The sequence below is a fragment of the Lissotriton helveticus genome, chromosome 7, assembly GCF_964261635.1.
Source record: "Lissotriton helveticus chromosome 7, aLisHel1.1, whole genome shotgun sequence".
NCBI classification, from domain to species: Eukaryota; Metazoa; Chordata; class Amphibia; order Caudata; family Salamandridae; genus Lissotriton; species Lissotriton helveticus.
Window position 1 is genome coordinate 535632486 of NC_136068.1, and position 21076 is coordinate 535653561.

At 38.6% G+C, this 21076-nt stretch overlaps 1 protein-coding gene across 1 annotated transcript in view; it reads right to left on the minus strand.

The window, feature by feature from the left end:
• Positions 1–21076, minus strand: part of LOC144769151 (transmembrane protease serine 9-like) — a 1211004-nt gene that overhangs the window by 695158 nt on the left and 494770 nt on the right. The window lies entirely within an intron of this gene.

Sequence of the window (21076 nt, forward strand, 5' to 3'; positions counted from 1 at the left end):
CGACCTTCACGTATCCTGTCCCTGCTGATTGCTCTATGGCTTTTGATATGTCTCCTGTGTTCTTTTTGTCATATCCTGTGGACACGTTTGTATTGCTAATTAGGCTTTTGCTATGTGGTGGCCGGCCCGTTGGGTTGTAGGCCCGTATTTGTGAGCACTCTTTGTACAATAAAGGTTTAAAAAAAAAAAAAAAAAGAATGGTGCTACTATTGCGGTTGCTCTAGACGAGAAAACGTGGGTAGTCTTTTTCGCAAATGTATATAGTGCCGATGGGAATGTAGAAAATTGTCCCACTGGTTTTTTGCCCATCGATTTGCAAATTACATCAGATGAAGTAACAGAGGCTCTTAATGCTAGCAAAGGTGGAAAAGCACCAGGACCGGATGGCCTGCCTATTGACCTATTTAAGTCAATCCCTTTATTATGGTCCCCACTACTGACTCATGGTTTAGAAGCATGTTGCGCAAAGGGCTTTATTAGGTCATGGTTTGAGTCAGTGATAATACCGATTTTTAAAAAAGGGGAACGAGAAAACCTGGCATGCTACCGCCCAATATCCCTCCTAGATTCTCTAGTGAAGGTAGTAGGAAGGGTTGTCCTGAATAGATTGTAAGTTTGGGCAGAAGATAATAATATTTTGAGCGAGGTCCAACATGGTTTTAGACAGGAATTGGGGACATGTGAACAGGTTTTAAATCTTAATATTTTAATTGAGAAATACACTAGAGCAAAGGCAGGGAAATTTTACATAGGATTTGTTGACTTATCTGCCGCTTTTGATTGTGTTATGACAACAAACTGAGGAACATTTGGATTTAAATATTGACCCGATACTGGTGCAATTTTTAAGGCAACTATATTCTGGGGCATCCGCTAGGGTGAGGTATTCACTAAAAGAAGAATGACCTGAGCCATTCCGCGTGGAGAGGGGAGTGAGACAAGGTTGTGTCTTGGCCCCATTCCTTTTCAGTCTATATACTTATGCACTGGAAAAGGAACTGGAGGAAAGGGTGAGAGATCTACCATATATTAATAAAAAGCCAATTGTTTCTCTCCTCTATGCGGACGACGCAGTGCTCATGGCCCGAACCCAGCTGGGTCTAGAGAGAGCCCTTGCCTCATATATTGGATTTATGGATGTTCGATGCGTTAAATTTAATGTAAAAAAAATGTTGTAATGTCATGTGGGAGGGGGAGAAGCAAATGTAGTAGTATGCTACTAGGGGATAGTAGGATAGATTCCATCAATATAATTTCATACCTGGGCGTTCAATTTGAGCATACAAGTTCCTGGGCACCCGCCGTAAAGAGTAGGTGTCTCCTTTTTATGAGGTCAACAGCAGCCGTTGCTAATTTTGCAAAACAAATGGGCAAAAGGCCCCAAGGAATTCTTCTCAAAGTCTACTAAGAACAGTGCATAAGTATAGCAAGTTATGGGGTGGGAATATGGGGTTCTAATGATGTATCATCAATTCAACAAGTGGAAAACACTTTTTTAAGGTTCGTTTTAGCCGTGCCATAAGGTTCCCCAGTTTTTAACTGTCATAGTGAGCTAGGGATTTATTACATTACAGACATTATTAAAGTGCAACCCGTTATATTATGGCATTGAGTATGGACCTACAGCCGTACAGGGCTGAATAGAGAAATTATCAGGGATTCTATGAAGCTGGACCATGCTAGTAGGATCATTTGGTTGAATTACGTGAAAGAATTTCAGATGGATCTTGGACGATTAGATTTTTAAACGTCCCCAGAATCTATGAGTTCAATTTCAAGGAAGGAGTTAAAAAAATGATGCATGGTCCACCTAGAGATGCTACGAGTTACCTTGGAAATGAAGAAAAGTACGGTGGTCCAGCATCAAATGTCTTTGGTAACATATCGTATTCAACCCTATTTAGACTGGTGTACTGCGGGTTATGACAGATACGTTCTAACAAGATTCAGGTTTGGTAGTTTCCAACGTTTGGTTAGCCACCCATCCGTAAACGATTGGTTCAGAGATCTTTGTAATTGTCGTTGCGATAAGGTATCACCACAATCTACAATTCACATGACCCTTATTTGTAAATTCTATAAAAGGGAAAGGGCAAGATGGATAATGCCACTGCTGAAGTTGGGGGGATGGAGGCAATGCCGTCCGGCCTTTTAATATTTGCAAATACTTGGAGAATGTTTATTGTGTGGCTTATCTGGCTTTTTGAAAAATATTATGTGGGTAAGGAAAAGTATAACAAGTTGATATCTATTATGACAATGCTTTTTCACTGTGTTATCTTTCCTTGAATAACCTAGTCTTTTAATGTTATGTAACAGATGGAATTGTATATGAATGGAGTATCTGTTTATTTCAAATTTTACAATCTATTTGATTCTTATTCATATCAAATGTTTTTATCTTGATCCTTTTATAATTTTAATGACTAAAATCGAAAAAAGTATAGTCTGATTCTGATAGAAAAGTGTCATGGCCTAAAGCTTGAGAACTTGAGGAAGAGAAGATCATTGGAACTAGAACACAAATCACAATCCAACAACCACCAATAATTTTCTTGAGGAGTGACACATAAACTCTGAAAACATTTTCAGTGAGGGCTACACGACTCATATGCCAAACTTCACCATTGTCAAGGATAACAGTATTAATATTCACTTTAACAACTTGATGAGGTTCGCTAAACCTCCTAACACCTTTGGGAGTTTTTTTTGCTAGTTTGATACGAACCCATTGACCAACGGAAAGATTAGTTTGTTTGCTACCATGTTTTTTTATCAAAATAAGTCTTATTTTTGGATTGAGACAATCTAATGTAGTGTTTAATACTACCCCAATCACAATGAACACATTTGCTTCTATTCATCCAACTTGGATTTCCTTTGAAAATGGAATCTTACCCCTCATGATAGAAAAGGGACTGCAATTAATAGAAGAATGATTGGTCACCCTGTAAGACCAAGTCATTTTCATAAATTTATTTTCCCAAGACATGTTACATTTATTAGAAAGTTGAATAATCCCTTTAATACTTCTGTTAATTACTTCTACTACGCTCTTCCCGCTGGGATTATAAAGTGCAGAGAATTTTTGTTCAATACCAGAAGAATGTAAATACTGGACCATTTAATTTGATTTAACCCCTTCCATGCTCGTGACGGAACCATTCCGTCATGAGTCACGGTTGGGCTGTGCTGATGAAGGAATGGTTCAGTCACGACCACGCCCGCGATTGGAATGTCCAGCACAGGGCTGGAATTCCTGCGGCACAGAAGCGGTTACACTGAACCCCATTGTCTGTGAGGATGGATGCGGGAAAACCTTCTCTAAGGAAGACAGCATCCAAAAACTTGATAACATTAAGGGAATTCACACTATTCACAATATTCATCTCAAACCATTTAGAAAATACATCAACAAGGACAATAATGTACTTGATAGAACAATCTTGCCAAGAAATAGGTCCCATGTAATCCAAAGCAACCTCTTGACAAGGAGCGTTTGGGCAATGCAACGGAAATGAAGGAGGATTAAGAGTTTTATGAGATTTGTCTGCAACTTCACAACTGACACATTCTCTAACAAATCGCTCCACAGCAGTATCTGCACCAGGCCACCAATACAAGGCTTTGAGTCTCTGTTTGGTGCGGGTGATACCAGAGTGTCCATCATGACATAAACTAATTATTTTTTTCTAAACCGCTTCCGTGCTGCGCCGATTTCGCCCCTGTGCTGGACATTCCAGAACAGGGTGTGGTCGTGACGGAACCGTTCCGTCATCAGCACAGCTCAGCCGTGACTGATGACGGAACGGTTCCGTCACAAGCATCGAAGGGGTTAAGGTAGTAGGAGGCCCAACTTTATCTCCTCTCAACAGAAATTGACCATCAACACTTAATTCATTCCTAACCTCCCAGAATCCTCTGATTTTACCTGTAAGATTCTTACTTTTAAAATCAGACCAACCTTTAATGACCTTAGACTTGACTTCAAGAAGAATAACATCCTCGATTTCAGCATTTATCCACTCCAAACGTTCAATGCTTCCTTGTAACACATCAACATTAGAAACTCTGGCAACAGAAAACTAATTCCATGAATTACAATCTATCTCAGTCAAAGGTAAAGCCATTCTGCTTAGAACATCATCTGTTCTATTCTTAACTCCAGGAATGTATCTAACAGTGTACAAAAAATCTTGAAGTCGCATAGAAAATCTAGCAATCCTAGAAGTGGCTTTGTATAAACCTTCAGCGGTAAGAAGTTTAGTTAAAGGTTTAAGATCTGATCTTAAAATAAAATCCCTGCCCCATAAAAAAATTCTAAAATGTTACATAGCCCAAACACAGGCTAAGGTCTCCCTTTCAATTACTGAATACTTCTCCTCTGAGGGAGATAACGACCTGGATACAAAAGCAATGACAACTTCATTATGATCTCCATCAATCTGATTGAGCACACCCCCCAAACCTTTCGAACTTGCGTCAGTGGTGACAAACGTGACAGCAGATGGATCAAATCCTTGTAGATTGGGGGCTTTACTGATAGCATTTTCTATAGTTTGAAAAGCTTGTTGACATTCAGAGGACCAATCAAAACTGATTTTTTTTCTTAAAAATATCCTCATAGGATGGGTTTTCCCTGAAAAGTTTTCAACAAATTTAGAGTAAAATTCCGCTAAGCCCAAAAATGATTGCAAATCATTCTTGGACTTAGGGGAAGGAGCATCAACAATAGCACTGATGAGTTTCAATTTGGGTTTGATACCATTGTGGCTTACCTCATGACCTAAAAAACTCACACTGCGTTCAGCAAATTTGCATTTTGAAATTTCACCAGTCAAACCTTTAGACATTAAAAGGTGCAAAACTTTTGTTAACCTGTCATCATGTTCAGGTTTATCATGTCCCATTACAAGAATATCGTTCTGAAAGAAAGTAAACCCCGGTATATCACCAAATGACTGAGTCATTAACCTCTGAAATACAGGGGCTGCAGAAGCCAAACCAAAAGGCATTCTCCGAAATTGGTAGCAACCAAAAGGAGTACAAAAAGATGTAACATTTCTGCATGATGGGTGTAAAACAATTTGGTGATATGCCGTGGAGAGATCGATAGTGGAAAACCACTTCGAACCTCTGGTCATTGAAAGCATTTCATCAATCCTCGGAAGAGGAAACTGATCCACAATGATGTTCTCATTTAGACTTCTGAGATCAACACATGAACTAATTATTCTGTTGGATCGTCTAGCTACAACCAACGGGGAAATCCACTCAGAAGCTTCTATGGGCTCAATAATACCTGCATCTTGTCATTTTTTTAACTCACGTTTGACCTCCTCTCTTGCAATTAATGGAGTATTACGAACTTTCTGGATTGTGGGAATAGCAGAAGGTTTGACTCTAATAAGATGGGTGAAACGTTAAAGTTTACCAATTTTCCCATTAAACACTTCTTTAAACTCATCCAAAACCCATTTTTTGTCTCTTCACCATCACAAGATATTAACACTTGTTCAGGACTATTTGGGTCAACGATAATACTTAATGCTCTCTGGTCCTTCCTCCCCAAGACTGAAGGACCATCAATTGCTACATACAATTTACATAATCCTTGTCTCCCTTTAAACTGGAAAGTTAGTAAACAAAAACCTGACATATTTATCTTTTCACCTTGAAAACTTTCAGGAGAGATGTCCATAGGTTCGAAATGTGGACCTAAAACATTCACAAATTTCTCATCCTAAATTGAACAAGCAATGATTGTGAATGGAGATCCAGAATCAGCAGCGACCTGTAACGGAATACCTCCAGAATTGATAATACATAAAGTTTTAATTTTATCGGTATCAGTAACATTGAGGACAACATTTTTCATATTGGAAATGGATGTGGAATGAGATCTTTCAGAATCCTCCGAATCAATTTCAGAAGAATCTGAATTCTCAGTGAGACAAACAACTTGGTTAAATTTCTTAATATTTTTTTTTCTTCTACAATCTTTCGCCAAATGGCCAACAATACCGCAATTAAGACATTTTGTAGACCTTGCATAACATTTATCTGAAATAGCCTTATGCTTAGTGCAGCCACAGCTATAACATGCAAAACTAAATGTATTTCCTTGAGATTTTGGTGTAAATTTGTCCGGAAACATGAGGTTCATAGTACGTTTTTCTACAGGAGCAGTAGGATTAGACTTTCCTTTAGGCTTGGGCGAAACTAAACTGACAGACGGGTTTTCTGTACTGACAGATTGCCTTAGCACTTCTTTCGGAAAGTTCAGCCTTTTTAATTCAAGTAATATTATCTTTAAGGCATGAGTCTCCTTCAATCCATAGTTTGTCTTGGAATATTTTATTTTTTGAGAAATAACAAGTTGATCTTGTATCATGTCATCATGAGGTACTCCAAATTTACAAGGAACTTCAAGAGTTCTTAAACTACAAGTGTAAACTTAAATGGATTCATTCACCTGTTGCTTTCTTTTGCAAAATGTGCGTCTAGAAATGGCTACTTAAACAATAGGAGAAAAAATATTATCCAAATCTGGAATTGCACACTTAAAAACATCAACATCACCTGCTCTCCCTGTTTTCTGCATCTGGTTATAAACTCTTAAACCTTCAGGGCCCAGGCAATGCATAAGAATTCTTTTTTTTTTATCAGGAGAAAGAGTACCACTATTATCTTCTAATATGGCAATATAATTAATTAAATACTCCTTCCACTCTGTCCATTTGACAATGGGCTCACAAGGATTGGTAAGAAATTCTTTAGGCGTATTTAAATTAATACCCACCATTAAATTGATAATAACATTAGCAGAAGAAGTAGTACTTCCTGAATTCCCATCCATGTTGTGAAAAACGCGTGCACAAATAGGATATAAAGGTTAAGAATTAAAATAAACAACCAGTACTTAGTAGTAGCAGGGAGATGCGATGTATAAAACAAAACTTGAATCTGTTGGTAATGGAGTAAAGAAGTGAAGTGTTTTTCATGTAGAAACTGACACAATTTCAATCGTAGTTTTGCTAAGTAACGAGAAATGCAGAAGAAGATAATAAAAAACTAAATAGTGGCGTGTGAAGGTCATGCAGCATGACCTGCATAGAAGTCCCAGGATACCTTGCGTGTATGTCAATTCGTCATCGGGAAGAAGAATGAAGATGTCAGAATGCTCAAATGGATTTGCGAATGTTGAGCAATGAAGGTGAGTGTGAGGAAAGTTTTGAAAGATGCGGGTAACAACGGTAGCTGCACTTGAGCTACGGAAAATGTGGAACTTGTAGAGGAAAACATTTTTTACCCGACTTAGTAGGCAGTCAAAGGATGAAGGCACTCACTTCAATCATCAGTAGTTAAGCAATTTGTAGCGAACGGTAAATATCCTTTTACAGTAGTATTCGTAACAAAGAGTAGAAACAGCCAGAAAAGCTTCTGTAAGCACTGTGGGTCCGGGGTTGGCAGCAACACGATCCCAACTCGTCGGCAAATCCTTTTAGTGATTTCCATGCAAATAATCACTCTGGACGCTTTCAAGTTAGATCCTTATCTTTGTTGCCAACCCGCAGAACTTCAGCATGACTCTTCAGGAGAGCGTAACTTCTGCCTTAAACATTTTATACCAGCATTTATATAGGTAGAGCATGGAACAACAATAGAAAGTTCTACCTTCTATATTCTGAGAGAATACCAATGAACTCAATGAATACACCAAGTTAATACAAATGAATACAAGTTGAACATCTTACCATGCACTACAGTTATCTTGGTGAAGGCGTTGGGTGAATAGAGCTCCTCCAGCCATGTGACACTGGATTGACTACGAGAAGGAGCAGGATCAAATCGTACAGGCACTCATGAAGAAAGTGTGTGGGCTAAGTGAAGATTCCTCAAACGACAAAAACTACAAACACACCTTACCACACTTCAGGTCTGATGTGTACATCTGTCAACTGTTAACAGAAGTGCAAAAGTGCAGTCCTTTGAAAGAGCGTGCTGTTACCAGGCATCTGTGTAATTGTCGAAGTTGCCTGGCTCGGGTTCTGGATGTCTGTGCAGAGCATCCTTAGAACATGCAGGTGTCTCTAGCATGAAAAAAACCCACAGCTTTGGAGTAAAATATGGTTTGCAAGTGTTGTTAGGTAGAGATTTTAGTGTGCTAATATAGAACTATTTCATATTTGCCGGGTTTGTTTCGTGAGATATGCCAGCTTGAATCTTCGATGGACCTCAGTAATGTTTGTACAAAAACCTTACATTGGCCCGTATTTTGGACATTTGGTATTTTGTTTTACTTATTTTCAAATAGTCCTTTTATAGTTTATTTCTGCCTACGGTTCAGAGGCACTCAATGACTGGTGTTTGAGTGGTCCTATGTTAACACTGTGGTGAGAAGCTGTGAAGATAGGTCTTGCAGATATTTGTGGTAATGCCTTGTAATTTTGTGGTTTTTGGAAAGCACAATTTCAGACATTAAAATAGCCTTTTGGTGCTTCTTTAGTGATGCCTTTCTTGGAATATACATTGACCTTTAAATAGGTAAAATAGTATATTCATTTGTTCAATGGCAAGAATTACAGCCATGTTTGGCTGGTTTCAGCTTTCATCCTTCAGAGAAAAATGCCTTTGGTAAACATAAGATTTTTTTAGTTATTTTTAAAATATAGACTTTCTAACATGTAACTATGAAGACCAAATTTAACTATGTGTTATTATGCATCCTGGGACTAGCTTAGGGCTCTTTTTGCCTCTGAGTGCAGTTGTAACTGTACTTGTAATGTAGACTGTTGACTGTGGCTTGCAGCACCTCCCATCTTTTCAATTTGTTCATGTTTCAGCCCTTCATACTTGCCTGCTTTGGTTTGGTTAACATGATTATTAGTCCTGCCTTTTTGCATTTCAGACTTTCCCAGCAGACTGCCCCTGTAACATATGGTTTTACACATTTTCAGGTTAAGCCTGGACAGCTTATGCGCTGCTCTTTGAGGCATGCTGTATTCAGGTATTGACTTGAAGCTCCACCCATTTTTTCAATTGGCCCCTGTCACTGTCATTTCTAAATCATTGCTTTTGTTTCATATATATGCATAGTAGTCTCTTCTTAGTACCGCCGTGTCTGCATTTGTAACCTCCTGTGAGGACTGGCCTTTTTAATTGTGTTATTACTCCATATGTATTATTTATCAGTCAGCCCTAATTTCTTGAATTATTTCTGCTATTCCACCCATTACATGCTTTCTTGTAACCCAGCACTCCTTTCTTTTATTTACTTTGACTTAGCACTCCGCTTTCACTATAGTGGCCGTGCTCCAATCTTTCTTTATTTTTCAAGCGCAGTCTGCTTTCAATATATATCGGTCGCACTCCTTTCTTGATTTATTTTGACACAGTGGTCCACTTTAACTATAGCAAGAATAACGGGTGAGACAGGTAGTGCGAGTACCGAATGCCATGCCACAAACCATCTCAGACCTCCCACTTGCCAGCCCCCACTGATGGAGCAAGAACTCGTAGAAAAGCGACTTGGTCGGATGCAATCTTCTCATTTAACTTTAACATTGTATTAACTACTTATTGCATGAAACTAATACGCACCACATTGAAGATAAAAGACAGAGTAGCTTGGGTATATGTGTACTAATATAATTTGAGCAAAATTCTAAAATGGGCACTAATGGGAAATCTTTATTGCCCATGCGTCAACTGCATCTACGCAGTATGATGAGCTATCACTTGGAGGGAATTTCTCGCGCAGAGAAATTACAATTTTGCTGAACAGGAGTTAAATACTTGGGTCACGATATAGAAAGAGGAGTGAGGAAAGTGACCCCTGAAAGAATTAAAATTCAGACAGAGAGAGAGATCAGAATGTTTTTTGGGAATGGCAGTGTACTGTCGGCAATGGATTGTATGTTTTTCTTTACTAGCAAAGCCATTGATTCAGATGGCATGAAAGAGAGTAAAAAGATCCAATAGTTTGGGATGATGAAAGTGAGGAAGCATTTGTAAAATTGAGGAATTGTCTCTGTGGGGCCCCCATTTTAGGTATGCCTGATTATGCAAAAGAATGTGCACTGTTCTGTTGTGAAACAAAGGGTTGTGCACTTTCAGTCCTAACTCAAAGACATGGATTAAGTCGACATCTAGTCGCATATTTTTCTGCTACTTTGGATCCAGTAGCCTTAGCATTACCTTGCTGCTTAAAAGCAGTAGCTGCTACCTGTATGAGCCTGGAACAAAGTGAGTCAAATGTAACGGGACATCCAGTAAACGCCTATGTTCCACATTCAGTCAAGATTCTTTTAACCAGAACTCGAACACAGCATCTTACCCCTAGTCGGATGACTAAGTATGACAAATAATTCTGGGACCAGAAAATGTGACAGTAATTAGGTGTATAATGGTAAACCCAGTCATGTTGTTGCCAGATTCATGATGTGAAGAAATTAAACAAGAAATAGATCATGATTGCTTAGATATGACTTTGCTGTGTACTAAGCCCCGCCCTGATATACAGGAAGAGCCTCTGAAAGAGTCAGACCATGTACTATTTGTTGATGGATCTTGTTTAAGGCTTGAAGGAAGAGGACTGAATGCAGTGTATGCTGTTTGCAAAATATCTGGGGTAATCTAAGCATCCTGTTTACCCGGAGTCAAGTCTGCAGAAGTAGCCGAATTGATAGCGTTAATAAAAGCATGCACAATTGGGAAAAATTGGAAAGTGACCATATTTACTGACAGCCAATATGGTTACAGGGTTGTGCATGACTGTGGCCAGCACTGGTTGCAGAGGGGATTTCTGACTTCTTCAGGATCCCCCATACAAAATGGGAAATTTGTGAAAGAAGTGTTGGAAGCAATACAATTGCCAAAATAAATAGCAGAGGTCAAGTGTGCTGCTCACCAGTCAGGAAATGACGATGTAGCAGCTGGCTATCGATATGCTGACCAGATTGCTCAATACTGTGCAAGAAATAATATAGCACTAACCAAGAAAAAAATTGAAACATGTGGAATCAGCTGCCAACTTATGCTATTCTCAGCTTTCGAAACATGGGATGAGGTGAGACAGTTGCAGGATGAGGTAAAAGGTGTAAGTGAAAAGGAAAACTGAATAAAATCAGGTTGTGAAAGGAGGGCAGAAGATGACGTGTGGGTGTACCCTGATGGGCGACCAGTCATGCCAGACTGTTTACTTTCTCAAACGGCAAGAATGTATCATGGAGACACTCATGTAGGCAGGGACGCCATGATCAGACTTTTCAGACAAGATTGGTATAACCCAAGGTTTAGTGTAGTCGCAGAGAGTCTTTGCCAGAGATGTTTAGTTTGTCAACAAATAAATTCAGTCAGGAAAACAGTGGTCAGTTGGGGAAAATTTTGAAAAGCAGAAGGACCATTCATAAGATTACAACTCGTCTCTCACCAGGTTGGAGAAGATGCAGCTGCCAGGCAGCCGGATTAGGCACATGATTTGAATCCTGGAGACTAGGTGGTAGTGAAGAAGCACACCAGAAAGTCGTGCCTTACTCTCATCTGGGATGATCTAAGTCATATTAGTCACTACTACAGCAGTGAATTGTGCTGGTTTGCCAAATTGAATCCATGCTGGTCACACAAAAAGGGTTCCAGCCCCTGATGAAGAAAGACCGCAACTGTCTGAAACAGTTAAGGTTGCTGAAGGTTGTGCAGTGGAAGAATCTAGAGTGACAGATTCTGAAGAGACTGACAAAGAACATTGAGCACAAGTCAGCCGGACTGGGTACCAGTGGTTGACATACCTGAGGTAATCATTCAAAAAAGAAACAGAACAAGATTAGAGAAACAAGAAACTAGAGAGGACCAGATAGGTGTAGAAGAACACCACAGGAAAAGGTGAACAAAACTACTGGAGACTCTGAGCAGGACCAGACAGGGAAAGAAGAACATACTCAGGTACTCAGATCAATCAAAAGACCTGAGCAGGGAAAGACAGGTATAGAAGAACACGTTCAGGCAGAAGAAGAATCAATTGTAATAAGACCTGAACAGGAACAGTTAGGAGAAGAAGAAAAGTTTGGGGGCAAAAAGAACAGTTTGAGATAATACCCGAACAGAACCAGATAGAGGAAAAAGAACAAGTTCAGGCAGATGAAGCCACAATAATTAGGCCTGAACAAGGACAGATAGAGAGTGACTCTGAAGAAGAGGAAAATCAGATTGTGCCACAACATAGCGAAAATAAAAGAGTTCTCGAGAGAGACAAAGAAGGCGAAAGTGCAGTGCATGCTAAAAAGGTCAGAAAAGGTGATAACTGGCCAGGTGGAGTCAAAAGATTCAAATATAATTTGAGAAAAACAAGTGAAAACCCAGAACAAGTGAATGAAGTTACTAGTCAGTCTTGGTAGTCGATTATGAAAAACAGTCGAAGAAGCCAAAGACTGAGAATCTTGAACAACAAATTCAAAGGTCCTGAGTGGACCTACGTGATACTAGAAGGATTGGAACATTTAGATTTGAATGAAGAAACAGATGAAGAAGTAATTGCAGAACAGATTGATGAATGAAGAGTGAGACCTCCTTGAACTAATAAACATTTGAAATATATAAATAAAGAAAAGAAGAGGAATCTTCTTAGACAAAAATGGCTGAAGACAGGGTTGCTGTAAGACCAAGGGTTTGTATCTGTAGCATTTTATTAGTAGTCATAATATGGCTATTTCTAACAGTAGCAGTTCCTTATCTCATGATAACAGACAACAAGAATGACACATACACTAATAAAAAGATAGCTACCATGAAAGGAGATAGAGTAGAATTAGAAGCATGAGATGCATGAGATGAGATAGACTTGCATCACACAAAAACAGATAATTACACATCTTTAAATGTATTCACAAAAATATTGTTCCAATATGTAGATACAATGGAGATAAGGGATTGTTATGTTTGTATGAAAGTACCATTGGATCAATGGGGTAAACCCAATTAATCACAGGACCTGGGTAACAATTTGTATATAGAAACAAAGTGGTCCTGGATATTCACTTAAGCACCCCCTTTGCATCTTCTTTCTGTCCACTGCATTCTGCAGTTTTCCTGGCTCAATTATTTTAGGATTGTGTAAATAAACTTGTGATATAAAAGTGAGATCAAGTACTTTTGGCTTTTGATCTATATGTGTTGGGTTTGTTGCAATTAATATTGCTGTTTGTAAATTATACATCTCCTCAGGTACAGATTTACTCTGCTTAATTGGAACTTGTTTATATTAACAATAAGATTTACATTAATTGCATCTTGAGTTATTTCCAGGACCACTTTGTTTCTATATACAAATTGTATGAAAGTACCAGCTTCAGTAGCAGAAGGAGTCACATATCATCAATTAACTTTAACATATGGCATTTCATGTAGTGTACTGACAAGTCTATTCTATAGAACGGGAAAACTTCAATATTATTATTCTAATTTAAATGTAGCATTTTCAGATATTCCTATTCGAAAGACTATGAATCCAGTACTTAGTAGTCCAGATGCACAGTTTAAGAGTAACCTAACGTGCTCATTACGTGAAGAAGAAAAAGTGTTTTTGAACTTAGTTGAAGAAAGGAGGCAGGATTTCCAAAGAAAAGCTACTAAACAGAAAACCCATATTCCATCATGGACGGAGAAAGAGGAAATGTATACAGCTGGCAAGACTCATGCTGCGATGTCACTAGACTTTGTGAAGACAGGGAAAACATGCCTCCATAGACTAAAGACAGACTATAACAAAGTATTTATTCGTTCCAGTGAGTGTGAACATAACTTCCTAATTCTGGGAGGTTGTAGACTGAAAGTGTGAACAGATCCAGTATTTCCTGGGGTTTACTAAGTGTGTGGGAATAATGCTTACTATAAGCTGCCTGCACGGTGGTATGGGAGTTGCTACTTCAAAATAGTATTTCCGAAGATATTCCATGTAAAGAGAATCACTGGAAGCAATGAAAACACTAATGGACTAACACAGAGAAAGAGAGCACATTTTTAAGAAATAGTAGGTGACATATTTAGTGCATTGATACCTTTAGTGGGAGTCATTCTTAAATTCATGTTGAATCTTTCAATTGTCGACAGTTTTTGATTGTCTCTCGACTGATACTGCTGGAGATTTCTTGATGATTAAGACAGAAATGGTTGCAATCAGGTCTATGGTTTTACAAAATTGACTTGCCCTTGATATATTATTGGCAAAGGAAGGCGAAGTCTGTAAAATTTTGAAAGTTTTATATATCAGATAAAAGCAAAGAAATCAGAGGATATATAAAGAATAATACAAAACTTCAAAAAGAATTGAAACCACTGGAGGTTGACAGTGTATGGGAAAGACTGACAAAGAGTATTTCTTCAATAGGTACTTGGTTTACTAACCTTGGGAAAGGTACTATAGGTCAAATAATATTTCCATTAGATGGTATATTAATAATAGTTTGAACAATAATGATATCTGCGGCACGTACTGTGGAGTATAACAAGTCACAAGATACTTGCCACAGGTCTTTCAACTGCTCTCCCGGCAAGCTCTTCTCTCACATCCGAGCTGGTAGCTTAAAGTCTCCATCCAAGCTCTCCACTAAGATCCAGTACCATCTTGCCACCTCTTTTCCATGGGTTCCTTCAGATTTTATTGAAGATTCTAATTCATTAGAAAGTCCTGCACGTATCCCATCAGTGAGGCTCCAACTCTTTGTTTGGATATACTTGAATCTTAACAGTTGCCCATTAGCTATCTCCTGGGCCTCCTCCCAAGAGATTAATACTCTGTCTGCCATCAATTGACCCCAGGTTGTTATCCCTGTTTCTTTTAATGGACGAACCAAACAGTCCTTAGACCACTCTGGCGATCCAGGGGAGTCCCAGATAGGGGATAATGCACTATAGTAGTTCATGTTAGATGCCCTCCTGGTCTTATGCCAAGTTATTGCAAAGCCTTGCAGGGTCTTAAGCCATACTTTTTTAAAGAAGCCTGGGTCACCATATTTAAGTACAAAATTGTGCTCGCACGCTTGCACATTGAATAGCATAGCTTTAAACTTTTACCGGTATCAGAACAGTCTGGTTTACCTAGACATTTCCCTCCCTTTAATAGAAAAACCCAGGCGTAATAAGATAAATCCGGCAGTTGTAGGCTCCTCTTGTCATATTGCCTTTCTAAGCTTTTTCCAAGCAATTCTCGTACCTTATGAGGCCCAGACAAGGCTAGTAATCTTTGATTGGGCCTTTTTAAGCCATTCTTCTTTAAAGGCCATATGGATATTCTGAAACAGAAAAGTGAACTTGGGGAGGATTGCCAGCTTTACAAGATTTACTCTGCCATAAACAGTTAGAGGAAGGTGAGACTAGCTAAGTAGGAATTTCCCCATCACCTTATTGATCTTGTGGAAATTAGTTTCTGGAATTTGTTCTATCCTCTGAACAATTTTGATGCCTAAGTACCTCATTTCTGCCTTAACGCAGCTCAGTTGCGAATTAATGCTTCATGTCATTACAACCGTTATATTTTTGTTAATCTCATAACCTGCGAGACTCCCAAACCATGAGGCCAAATCGTACACTGCTGGTAATGCTGCATTAAAATCTGATGGATGTGTGTGGAAATCGCACTCGTTTTTTTTTTAAGTGATTCCAACTAATTTGATATGTATGCTATGTTAGATTAATGCCTGCTAGCATTTATGTCAAGACTTGAAAGTGGCCCAGACCCCTTTTGGCTGCTGGGACTCTAACATGCAACTACGAAAAAGCAGTATTCCTATTACAACATTTTAATCATGTTTTTCAGGAATTTGAACATTACAGCGTATTAATCATTTATATACATTGCATTTCACATAACATAACATAAATACTATGAATGTTAAAACATATGACCAAATCTTTTCAATCAAGATTAAATGACCCAATGCATTTCGGGGCAAATTGCCCCTTCGTCAGGGGTTCTGTAGAAAAAATCAAATAAAGGAAACATATTAAACGGTGCCACTGTTTCTTATTCATTTTTTTTTACGAATTATATGGTTAATCCTTTGCATTTATGATCTATTATTAAATATGGTGGATGATATTTATTGAGCTTTAACAATTGATCGGATGATGTTTAGGCAGAAGTGCTTATTGGGTTCTAGGATATGGTGGTATTATGAGAGCTCTAGTGGTAGTGACCTTATTTATAGTATTCTCTTACCTATTTGATAAGATTGGATTTTCAGAGGTACCAGGTGTACCTAACTCTATGTCCAGTAGTGGCGATTGTTTCTGTATACAAACAAATACGAGCGAAGTTTTTAGTGTGCAAATAGGGTTAAGAACGCTTGATATCTTGTTTTATGAAGATCAAGCTTACCTGTCGAATGACAGCAGTTATGCTGGCAAAGTTGACCTAGGAATGACAATAATACTTTGTTCAGAAGAAGCTAAATGTTCGAAAATGACCGACTTATAGTTAGTTTTTTGAGAAGAGCGTTGGTATACGAGTAAGCAGCAGTGTTGTAATACACTGGTCTTACCTGCGGGCGATAACGCGCTAATCGCAGCGTTTGTGTTCCTCGTTCAGGAAAGTTTGTAAACTGCAAAATGAAAAGCGGCGGTTTTAATTTCTCTTGAGGATATCGTGGTGAGGTTTAAAGTTCTTAATAAGGTCTGGCAAGCTTACCGAGAAAAATACCGATCTTCACTGAAAAGTGCTCCTCTTTCATGTCAGAGACGCGATGGCGGAGTCCTTCTTCTTTGTTAGTTTATACTTCTTCAATGTCAGTGGACATTGAGGAAGGACTCGCTGAGTTGGCATAGCGACCGGATATTGTGTAAAATGAGGCTTGAAACGCCGTCGGTTAAAAGCTGATGTGTATTAATAAACAAATGAAGGTTTGCTGTATGTAATACAGTCACTAAACGTGGACTGTGTGATGATTCAGAACGAAGGTATAGGTGTCGAGATTGGATTAGAAAACTAACGTCTGCTATTAGGACACTTTATTTGCTTGTTTTCTTCGTTTTTTTCTCGAGGAGTTTGGATCTGGGCATTGCGTTGACTTTTGCTAATTGTGTGTCTAGTTGTACCGGTGGATATCCTCGTGCTATATATCTTTGCTTCTGGTCTCCTCCAAAGAGAAGTTTTCTGGATGAAAAAATTACAAACTTTGATACCGTTTGGACTGAACGACAAACTAGAAATGATATGCTTCCTATAAATCATGTCTATAATTGCAACCTGTAACCCACTGAAGATCCAACACACAACTCCATTATACCAACACACAAATAACAGCATTAGAGAGCACATTCAACTAACCCAGACATTAGTAACATTGGGCATAATGTACCACAGCATCTTGTACATGATCATATATGTCATTTTATATGCCTTTTTATATGTATAATTTGCTAAGATTGCTCTGATCGTCTAAGTATGTATATGTATATGATGACAATACTCCGAGGTAAATGATCCAAAAATATGCAATCATTTATACCAGTAGATCCCATCATTCAAACCAAACCATCTCCTGTTCAGAAGCGAACAATAAAGTTTTTCCACTAGACCCCTTAAAAAACATCCACGACCACATAGTCCTTTTTCTGTGACTACAGCAAGTAGAGTGTCCTAATAGCAGACATTCGTTTTCTAATCCAATCTCGACAGCTATAACTTCGTTCTGAATCATCACACAGTCCAAGTTTAGTGACTGTATTACATACAGCAAACCTTCATTTGTTTATTAATACAAATCTGCTTTTAACCCACAGCGTTTCAAGCCTCGTTTTACACAATATCCGGTCGCTATGCCAACTCAGCGAGTCCTTCCTCAATGTCCACTGACATTGCAGAAGTATAAACTAACAAAGAAGAAGGACTCCGCCATCGCGTCTCTGACACGAAAGAGGAGCACTTTTCAGTGAAGATCGGTCTTTTTTTCGGTAAGCTTGCCAGACCTTATTAAGAACTTTAAACTTCACCACGATATCCTCAAGAGAAATTAAAACCGCCGCTTTTCATTTTGCAGTTTACAAACTTTCCTGAACGAGGAACACAAACGCTACGATTAGCTCGTTATCGCCTGCAGGTAAGACTAGTGTATCACAACACTGCTGCTTACTCGTATACCAACGCTCTTCTCAAAAGACTAACTATAAGTCGGTCATTTTTGAACATTTAGCTTCTTCTGAACAAAGTATTATTTTCATTCCTAGGTCAACTTTGCCAGCATAACTGCTGTCATTTGACAGGTAAGCTTGATCTTCATAAAACAAGATATCAAGCGTTCTTAACCCTATTTGCACACTAAAAACTTCGCTCGTATTTGTTTGTACACAGAAATAATCGCCACTACTGGACATATAGTTAGATACACCTGGTACCTCTGAAAATCCAATCTTATCAAATAGGTGAGAGAATACTATAAATAAGGTCACTACCACTAGAGCTCTCATAATATCACCATATCCTAGAACCCAATAAGCTTCTGCCTAAACATCATCCAATCAATTGTTTAAGCTCAATAAATATCATCCACCATATTTAATAATAGATCATAAATGCAATGGATTAACCATATAATTTGTTAAAAATGAATAAGAAACAGTGGCACCGTTTAATATGTTTCCTTTATTTGATTTTTTCTACAGAACCCCTGACGAAGGGGCAATTTGCCCCGAAATGCATTGGGTCATTTAATCTTGATTGAAAAGATTTGGTCATATGTTTTAACATTCACAGTATTTATGTTATGTTATGTGAAATGCAATGTATATAAATGATTAATACGCTGTAATGTTCAAATTCCTGAAAAACATGATTAAAATGTTGTAATAGGAATACTGCTTTTTCGAAGTTGCATTTTAGTGTCCCAGCAGCCAATAGGGGGCTGGGACACTTTCAAGCATTAAAATCTGAGGCATATACCACTAAATCGTCGGCATAAAGTCCTACTTTTTCTTCCCACCCCTGGAATCTAAAGGGGAGTATGCTGTCATGCCCTCTTATCTTTTCCGCTAGTGGTTCAATGTACAAATTAAAAAGTAAGGGGGATAACTGACACCCTTGCCTAGTTCCCCAATAGATGTTAAACGTGTTTGAGATGTTTCCATTCACCAAAACCCTAGCTGTGGGATTCTTTATATAAGAATGCTATTGCCCTGCAGAATGTCCTCCCTAGATTAGATAATCGCAAAATTTCCTGAAGGAAAGACCAATTGACCAGGTCGAAGGCATTAGTCGCATCCACGGTAATAACTGCCAGTGGAACTTTGAAGTTGCTATATCGATAGCACCAATTAAATTATAGGTTAATTCTTTGATCCCCCTACCACGCACAAAGCCCTTTTGATCTTCATGTAAAAGTACTTTCAACACCCCACTCAGCCTATCTGCTAGAATTTTAATAAAGATCTTATAATCCGAGTTAAGCAATGAGATAGGCTTGTAGGAGGCGCAGCAATTAGGTGGTTTATCTATTTAACAATTAGAGAGACAATGGCATCATTCCAAGAAGGGGGGATCTCACTACCACATTCAAAAATCTCAGTGAACAGCCTAGCCATTACCGGGACTAGATATTTCTCCAACTTTTTATAAACTTCAACAGGAAGACTGTCTGGCCCTGCAGCATTGTTCGATTTTTCTGTTTTAATATCACTCCTTATTTCGGCTTCTTTGATTGGGCTATTAATTACTTCCCTTTGAGATTCAGACACATAGTGGTGGGCTTTTTGGCCCAGCCAATATTCCACCTCTGCTCCCAGTGTGGATAGATTTTCAGAATACACATCCCCAAAATGATTTAATAAAGCCTCTTCTATGCCCTCTCTCATCCTAGTTAGGCATCCTGTCCCACCACATTTTAGTTATTTTATAAAGCTTTTTGCTTGGTCGTTTTTTACTTTCCATGCAAGTAGCTTAGCACAACCTTCTCCATAATTACAATGGGCCAGTTTACTCACTTGCCACCTTTCCTGCAGTCTTCTTTCCAATACGCCTACTAGCTCCATTTTAAGAGCCTCAATAGATGCTACCCCGTACTCCTGTACTATCACTTTATCCTGTATTTGTTGCTCAAGCCACTTGATCTGATCTTCAATATTAGCTATTTCTGCCCTTCGTTGCTTATTTTTATAAGATTGGATAGATGTTATTTTCCCCCTTAAGAAGGCCTTATAGGCCGCAAATTTATGTCAGAACCACCTTTTTTGTCTCCAGAGGGTCTATTGGGCGCCATATAAATTGGCAAAACTTGCAAAAGGCGTCGCGCCAAGGTGCCCTAAATGTGGGACAGAAAAAGGTAATGATGAGCATATGTTCATGGATTGTCAGATGGTTCAAGGGTTTTGGCGGGATGTGAGTAATACGATATCCCTAATACTTGGAGGGATGCTCCAGGTAAACAAATCTCTTGTTTTTTTTGGCTCCCCGATAACTATAAATCTGTGCCACCAAGCATGTAAAAATTGATTTTCTATCTAATTTTGCTTGCCACAGGGAAAAATGTAAGAATTAGATAAAAGCTAAGCCCCAGAATAAAGTAGAATGATTGGCCTCAATAGAATATACTGTTCAGCTAGATAGAGCTTTTAAGCTTAAGCGTAATGAGTTCTGGCTTCCATATGAGAACTGGGTAAAATCCTTTGCATATATATAGTCCGATGATTAGGCCTTAATACCATATTGCTTGATTGCTCCGGTGGTGGCCTCAGAGAGGGTCTGGTCATTAAAAACGGCTACCTATGGTTGGAGTACGAAAAGCAAGGTATAGAGTGACCCATATTCGGTCTAACAACGAAAGGGCTTCGGACGGTGCTACACTGAGGGAGACCCGTAAGTACGGATCATTACCTTTTGTTGACCTGGGCAGATGAGGACATTTTAAAATAAAATAAAAATAAACAATAATGATATTGTGTAAGTGTTGCAGAAATAAGAGAAAAGGAAGGAAATATGAAATAAACGAAAAGGAAAAGGAAATATGAAGGGATTCAGCTAGAAGAAATTAAAGGAAAAGTGTACAAAAGAATGAAAGACTTGAAAAACAAAGATGAGAACAATACTGAAAGG